The 8,339-nt window shown below is 45.1% G+C and overlaps 1 pseudogene; it reads left to right on the forward strand.

Annotated features, from left to right (window-relative positions):
* Gm18859 (predicted gene, 18859) lies at positions 6,315 to 7,167 on the forward strand (annotated as a pseudogene).

Raw genomic sequence — 8,339 nt, forward strand, 5'->3', positions numbered from 1 at the left:
TACAACCGCCATGTCATGTCCAGAAGACAGCATTTCACAGTACTCCTCCCCCTCCTATGGTTCTTCTTTCTTCCTCCTCTTCCATGTTCTCTAAGCCTTAGATGGAGTGAAGAGTACTGTGGGGAGTTCATTTACTGCTTATTCTCAGCTTTAACCAGTTATGAGTCTCTTCATTAAGCTTTGACCCTGGTTAAAAGCACTAATCTGTGGCTATAATCATATACGTTTAGAGACGAGTTTAACAACATGGTCATTTAGCAGAGCAACTGTGTTAGGGTCATCCCCAGGCTCCATGACCTCCTAGATATGGTCATTTGGTTTTGTTGTGAAGAGAGCTACAGTACCTGGTATGAATTTCCTCTTGGAGAAAACCTCAAACCCAAACAGAAAGAAGTTGATTACTGTCCTGGTTATGCTTAATTGTCAACTTGACGTAGATTCCCTAGAGTTATCTGAGAGCAGAAGCATCAGCTGAGGAATTGCAAAGGTAAGGTTGGCCTATGAGCATGTCTTAGGGAAGGGAGGGGTATTATCTTGATTATTAATTAAAGCATGAGGCAGCCCACTCTGTGTGGCACTCTCACAGAGTAGGTGGTCCTGGACTATAAAAGAAAGCTAGCAAAGTATGAGCCTTTGAGTAAGCCAGGAAGCAGTGTCCCAACATGATTTCTGCTTCAGATTCCGGTTTGAGTTCCCACCTTGACTTTCTTGAGTGACGGGCTAAAACTTGAAAGCTGAAATAAACTCTTCCCCATGAATTGCTTTTGGTCATGGTATTTGTCACAACAACAGAAAGGAATCTAAAACAGTTACCCTCTAATGAACACTCTTGCCATTCATATTAGTGTTCTGTAGAGGAATAAAACTTGAATGAATTTCCTTCACTGGCATTATAGCCACCACCACTGCTGCTGCTGCTGCTGCTGCTGCTGCTGCTGCTGCTGCTGCTGCTGCTGCTGCTGCTGCTGCTTCTTCTTCTTCTTCTTCTTCTTCTTCTTCTTCTTCTTCTTCTTCTTCTTCTTCTTCTTCTTCCCCTCCTCCTCCTCCTCCTCTTCCTCCTCCTCCTCCTCCTTTTCCACCTCGTCCTCCTCGTCCTCCTTCTTCTTCTTCATGATTCTGTATACTTAAGACCAGCTGTCTTAGTCAGGATTTCTATTCCTGCACAAACATCATGACCAAGAAGCAAGTTGGGGAGGAAAGGGTTTATTCAGCTTACACTTCCATACTGCTGTTCATCACCAAAGGCAGTCAGGACTGGAACTCAAGCAAGTCAGGAAGCAGGAGCTGATGCAGAGGCCATGGAGGGATGTTCTTTACTGGCTTGCTTCCCCTGGCTTGCTTAGCCTGCTCTCTTGTAGAACCAAGACTACCAGCCCAGAGATGGCACCACCCACAAGGGGACCTTCCCCACTTGATCACTAATTGAGAAAATGCCTTACAGCTGGATCTCATGGAGGCATTTCCTCAACTGAAGCTCCTTTCTCTGTGATAACTCCAGCCTGTGTCAAGTTGACACAAAACTAGCCAGTACACCAGCTGAGACATCCAGTCTCATGTCCAGTCTCATGGACTGAACAATTCTTGGACCTTTTCTTAGTAGACTACTATTGTTGGGATAGCTAGACCATAGCCTGCAAATCATTCTAATAAATCTCCTTTATACATTCATTCTTTATATGTGTGAATATATATATATATATATATATATATATATATATATATATATTTTTTTTTTTTTTTTTTCGAGATAGGGTTTCTCTGTATAGCCCTGGCCCCTGGCTGTCCTGGAACTCACTCTGTGGACCAGGCTGGCCTCGAACTCAGAAATCGGCCTGCCTCTGCCTCCCAAGTGCTGGGATTAAAGACGTGCACCTCCACCTCCACCGCCACCACCACCCGGTCTTATCTTTATATATTATATTTTTTCATATTCTCCTGGGAACCCAACAAACTCCCTCAGAGTCCCAAGTAGTCAGTGGGAGTTCTGATAAAACACCATGACCAAAAGCAACTTGGGGTTCAAAAGGTTTATTTTATTTAACAGTTCATCAAAATTAATAAGGGCAAGAATTCAAGCAGGGCAGGAACCTGAAGGTGAGAGCTGATTAAGCGGTCACAGAGGGGGTGCTGCTTTCTGGATTGCTCATCATTGTTTACCCAGTGTGCTTTCTTATAGAACCCAGAACCACCAGCCCAGGAATGACCCCACCCACAATGAACTAGGCCCTCCCCCACTGATCCCTAATTAAGAAAAGGTCTTACAGGGGATCTTATGGAGGCATTTTCTCCTCAGTTGAGGTTCCCTCCTTTCAGATGACTCTAGTTTGTGTCAAATTGACATAAAATTAGCCAGCACAACCACCATTCCAAGCCACCGCAAACTCCCGACCGCTAAATCTTAGGGAGGTATACCGTAACTTATAATGAGATTTATATTTAATAATACATGTCTCCTGGAAGAATCATTGTCCATCCATGCAAAACACCTCCATTAAAACTCCTTTTTAAAAATTAAATGTTAGCTGGGCAGTGGCTCAGTGACTAAGAGCACTTGCTGTTATTTCAGAGGACCTGGGTTCAGATCTTAGCACCCATGTGGCATTCCACAACCGTCTGTAATTCCAGTTCCTGGGCATCTGATAACCTTTTCTGGTCTTTGTGGGCATCAGGTACACACATGGTGCACACAATACATGTAGACAAAACAGACACACAGAGAAAGTTAAAATAAACTGGGGCTGGAGATATGGTTCAGTGGTTAAGAGCTTGTACTGCTCTTGTAGAGGATGTGGGTTCAGCTTCCACCACCCGTATCAGTCACTTCACAACTACCTGTAACTCCAGTTCTGGGGGATCTAATGCAATCTGCCTTCCTTGGGCACCTGTGCAAGAGTGTAAAATAACACTTGAATAACAGAAGCTGAGTTGGCCCTAGACAGCCAAGAAGCTAAAAGACTTTAGCAGAAACAGCCTAGAAAAGAGGCTCTCACTCTCCCTAATGTCGTTAACCTTTAATACAGTGTCTTCTGTTCTGGTAACCCCTAACCATAAACTTAGTTCATTGCTCTGTAATAAGTGTCATTTTGCTACTGTTATGAATTGTAATGTAATATCTAATATGCAGGATATCTGATATGTGACCCTGAAAGAGATCATAACCCGCAGGCTCACAGTTTGAGAACCACTGACATACATAGATGTCTTAGTTAGGGTTTCACTGCTGTGAAGACCATGACCAGGGCAACCTTACAAAGGATAACATTTAATTGGGGCTGGCCTACAGTTTCAGAGGTTCAGTTCATTATCATCATGGCAAGAAGCATGGCAAACTTGGTGCTAGAGGAACCAAGAGTTCTACATCTGGATCCTCAGGCAGCCAGGAGGAGGCTCTCTTCCACTCTGGATAGAGCTTGAGCACTAGAAGAGACACAAAACAAGCCTATACAGAGACACTGTAAATTTATTTTTTTTCAAATCCTATTTTTAATGATGGGTCTTAAACACTTTAACCTTCCTTGTAACCCACTACCCACCAGCGGTAGTATAAAAGAAAGGATACAGGGGAAGTGGACCTATTTACAAAGGTTCTTTGGAGGAACTTCTGTCTGTGTTGTCTGGAAATCAGCAGTTCATTTCACAAGTTAGCAGGCAGCGGCAGCTCCATCCACTCTCAAATACCTCACAGATACACCAGCAAGTCCAGTTTGGTAGAGATGGATTAGCAACAGAGGTGACAGGACCTAGCAAAGACAGTTAGCCTTACTTAGCTCAAGTCAGCAGAAGGGACCAGGAGGGACACCAGGAGACATTCTAGGCTGTGCCTCTCTCAGGGAAACGAAGATCAGCAAAGATGCGAGACCCTCAAGCATTGTACAGCTAGCTGTACCAGCAAGCCAAGCTCTGTCACCATCACTCCGTGAAGTCCTATTTAGACTCTCCAAACATCTCATGTCCTCCACATGCCTTGCCTCAGCTCCTGTCTTGCCTCAGCTCCTGTCTTACCTCAGCACAGCGCTTGCCTTAGCATGTGAATCCAATCAGCCCAAGTCCTTGGAAGCAGCAACAAACAGCAGTACATCACCAGAAGGTTTTTGGTGCCTTACTTTCTATGCCATCCCAATAAATGCAGCTCAGCTATGTAAGGCAGACCAATCATGCATGAAAGAATTCATCGTGTGTCCTTTCACATGCTTGCTTCAGCAGAACATCCCCTCTCCTGTGTCTGCTCCAGCGAAATGTTCCTTCAAGTGTTGGCCCCAGCAAAACACCATCCAAATGACTTTCCAAAGAACCCTTAAGTTTCCACTTCAGACACACTTCCCCCAACAAGGCCACCCCTATTTCAACCAGGCTACACCTCCTAATAGTGCCACTTCTCATGGGCCATACGTATTCAAACCATCACAACAGACATAGCCACCTCTGCTATGGGACACTGCTTAGTGACTTTTGGAAACTGCTCCTCACTGACATTGAAGACAATTTTTCACAGTTGTGAATTAAAAATAAATTCTTTGGCTGAGCAGTGGGTAGCACACGCCTTTAATTCCAGCACTCAGAAGGCAAAAGTAAGCAGACCTCTGTGAGTTTGAGACCAGCCTGGTCTACAGAGCAAGGTCTAGGACAACCAGGGCTATACAGAGAACCATGTCTCAAAAAAAAAAAAAAAAAAAAAAAAAAACCAAAACAAACAAAAGTTCATTGTCTTTGTGTCATTTAGAAGAGAAAATTCTAGAAAAGTGATCACTAGCTGGCTACAGATCACGTGCCCACACCCAGAGTGTCCAAGCTCTAACAGGGCAGAAGTTGGTGCTTGGTGCTTCCAGAGAGGGAAAGGAGATGCACATCTCACGCAGACAGTGGCGATTCCTTCAAACAGAAAGAGAGGATCAGACAGGCTTTCAAGCCACTAAAGTACAGCTGTCTAGAACGAAAGTAAACTATGTGTTTCCATGCAGAGTGGCTTGCAGTGTGTTTATGTAGGACCTCCAGAATGGCATAAAAGACGCGAATCATATGTGGCATTTGTAGACTTGCCCTTAAGGAACCACAACTTTTATTCTGTTCTCAACAAATATACAGCAGTTGGAACACACTCCAGAAATTTTACTTTACAAAGTGATCAGTTAAGAATGAAAAGGGAGGGCTGGAGAGATGGCTCAGTGGTTAAGAGCACTGACTGCTCTTCCGAAGGTCCTGAGTTCAAATCCCAGCAACCACATGGTGGCTCACAACCATCCGTAATGGGATCCGATGCCCTCTTCTGGTACACCTGAGGACAGCTACAGTGTACTTAGATATAATAATAAACAAATCTTTAAAAAAAAAAAAAAAAAAAAAAAGAATGAAAAGGGAGCCTTCCGGTTGGCGCCAGCACTGGGTCACCTGGGCACGGAGTTGGTGGACACCCCCAAGGTCCCCTAGAGGACTCTCCACACGATCTTAGGACCACCGGTGAGTGGAACACAATTTCTGTTCCAATCCAACCACGCGGGACCTGAGACAGCATTAGGGAAGCAGGAAGCCCGGCCTGACCAGGGTCACAAGTCCCTTCAGGTTGGCGCCAGCACTGGGTCACCTGGGCGCAGAGTCGGCGGACACCCCCAAATTCCCTAGAGGACAGCTTCTGAGACAGACCCTGTTTCAGGCTCCAGACATCCGGGCACCTTCCCTGCCTGAGGAGAGGTGTCCTCCCTGCCCGGGAGGGCTTTGCCGCACCACCTGGGGGAGTCATCTTGGTTCCCAGATCCCTCTGAGACTAGTCTGTGCAGGTGAGAGTGTGGACTACAGAAGCTAATAGCTTCTGTGACAGGCCGAAGCAACACAGCTTCTGGGACAGGTCCTGTTTCAGGCCTTCATCTTCTGCCAGGAGGGAGGTCCAAACGCCAGATATCTGTGCACCTTCCCTGTAAGAGGAGAGCTTGCCTACATAGAGTGCTCTGACCACTGAAACTCAGAGGAGAGAGCTAGTCTCCCAGGTCTGCTGATAGAGGCTAACAGGATCACGAGAGAAACAATCTCTAACCAAAGACAACTATAACAACTAACTCCAGAGATTACCAGATGGCAAAAGGCAAACGTAAGAATCTTACTAACAGAAACCAAGACCACTCACCATCATCAGAACGCAGCACTCCCACCTCACCCAGTTCTGGGCACCCCAACACACCCGAAAAGCTAAACCTGGATTTAAAAGCATATCTCATGATGATGGTAGAAGACATCAAGAAGGACTTTAATAATTCACTTAAAGAAACACAGGAGAGGCTCTCTGCTCCTCCCTGTTCCAGAGACAGCCGCATCTTCTTGTGCAGTGTCAGCCTTGTCCCATAGACAAAATGGTGAAGGTCGGTGTGAACGGATTTGGCCGTATTGGGCGCCTGGTCACCAGGGCTGCCATCTGCTCTCCACATGAAAGAGTGGAGATTGTTGCCATCAACGACCCCTTCATTGACCTCAACTACATGGTCTACATGTTCCAGTATGACTCCACCCATGGCAAATTCAATGGCACAGTCAAGGCCGAGAATGGAAAGCTTGTCATCAACGGGAAGCCCACCACCATCTTCCAGGAGCGAGTCCCCGCTAACATCAAATGGGGTGATGCCGGTGCTGAGTATGTCGTGGCGTCTACTGGTGTCTTCACCACCATGGAGAAGGCCGGGGCCCACTTGAAGGGTGGAGCCAAAAGGGTCATCATCTCCGCCCCTTCTGCTGATGCCCCCATGTTTGTGATGGGTGTGAACCACGAGAAATATGACAACTCACTCAAGATTGTTAGCAATGCATCCTGCACCACCAACGGCTTAGCCCCCCTGGCCACGGTCATCCATGACAACTTTGGCATTGTGGAAGGGCTCATGACCATGGTCCATGCCATCACTGCCACCCAGAAGACTGTGGATGGCCCCTCTAGAAAGCTGTGGTGTGATGGTCGTGGGGCTGCCCAGAACATCATCCCTGCATCCACTGGTGCTGTCAAGGCTGTGGGCAAGGTCATCCCAGAGCTTAACAGGAAGCTCACTGGCATGGCCTTCCGTGTTCCTACCCCCAATGTGTCTGTCATGGATCTGACGTGCCGCCTGGAGAAACCTGCCAAGTATGATGACACAAAGAAGGTGGTGAAGCAGGCATCTGGGGGCCCACTTAAGGGAATCTTGGGCCAAAAAAAAAAGCCCAGGACCAGATGGGTTTAGTGCAGAGTTCTATCAGACCTTCAAAGAAGATCTAATTACAGTTCTTCACGAACTATTCCACAAAATAGAAGCAGAAGGTACTCTACCCAATTCATTCTATGAAGACACAATAACTCAGACCCAACAAAGATAGAGAACGTCAGACCAATTTTCCTTATGAATATCGATGCAAAAATACTCAATAAAATTCTTGCTAACTGAATCCAAGAACACATCAAAACAATCATCCATCCTGACCAAGTAGGTTTTATCCCAGGGATGCAGGGATGGTTCAATATATGGAAATCCATTACGTAATCCAGTATATAAACAAACTCAAAGACAAAAACCACATGATCATCTCGTTAGATGCGGAAAAAGCATTTGACAAAATCCAACACCCATTCATGATAAAAGTCTTGGAAAGATCAGGAATTCAAGGCCCATACCTAAACATGATAAAAGCAATCTACAGCAAACCAGTAGCCAACATCAAAGTAAATGGTGAGAAGCTGGAAGCAATCTCACTAAAATCAGGGACTAGACAAAGCTGCCCACTTTCTCCATACCTAATCAACATAGTACTTGAAGTCCTAGCCAGAGCAATTCGACAACAAAAGGAGATCAAGGGGATACAAATTGGAAAGGAAGAAGTCAAAATATCACTTTTTGCAGATGATATGATAGTATATATAAGTGACCCTAAAAATTCCACCAGAGAACTCCTAAACCTGATAAACAGCTTCAGCGAAGTAGCTGGATATAAAATTAACTCAAACAAGTCAATGGCCTTTCTCTACACAAAGGATAAACAGGCTGAGAAAGAAATTAGGGAAACAACACCCTTCACAATAGTCACAAATAATATAAAATACCTTGGTGTGACACTAAGGAACTGTAAGATCTGTATGATAAGAACTTCAAGTCTCTGAAGAAAGAAAGTAGAGAAGATCTCAGAAGATGGAAAGATCTCCCATGCTCATGGATTGGCAGGATCAATATAGTAAAAATGGCTATCTTGCCAAAAGCAATCTACAGATTCAATGCAATCCCCATCAAAATTCCAACTCAATTCTTCAACGAATTAGAAAGGGCAATCTGCAAATTCATCTGGAATAACAAAAAACCTAGGATATCAAAAACTCTTCTCAAGGATAAAAGAAC

Source organism: Mus musculus, chromosome 13 (assembly GCF_000001635.26).
Source record: "Mus musculus strain C57BL/6J chromosome 13, GRCm38.p6 C57BL/6J".
In the NCBI taxonomy this organism is placed as follows: domain Eukaryota; kingdom Metazoa; phylum Chordata; class Mammalia; order Rodentia; family Muridae; genus Mus; species Mus musculus.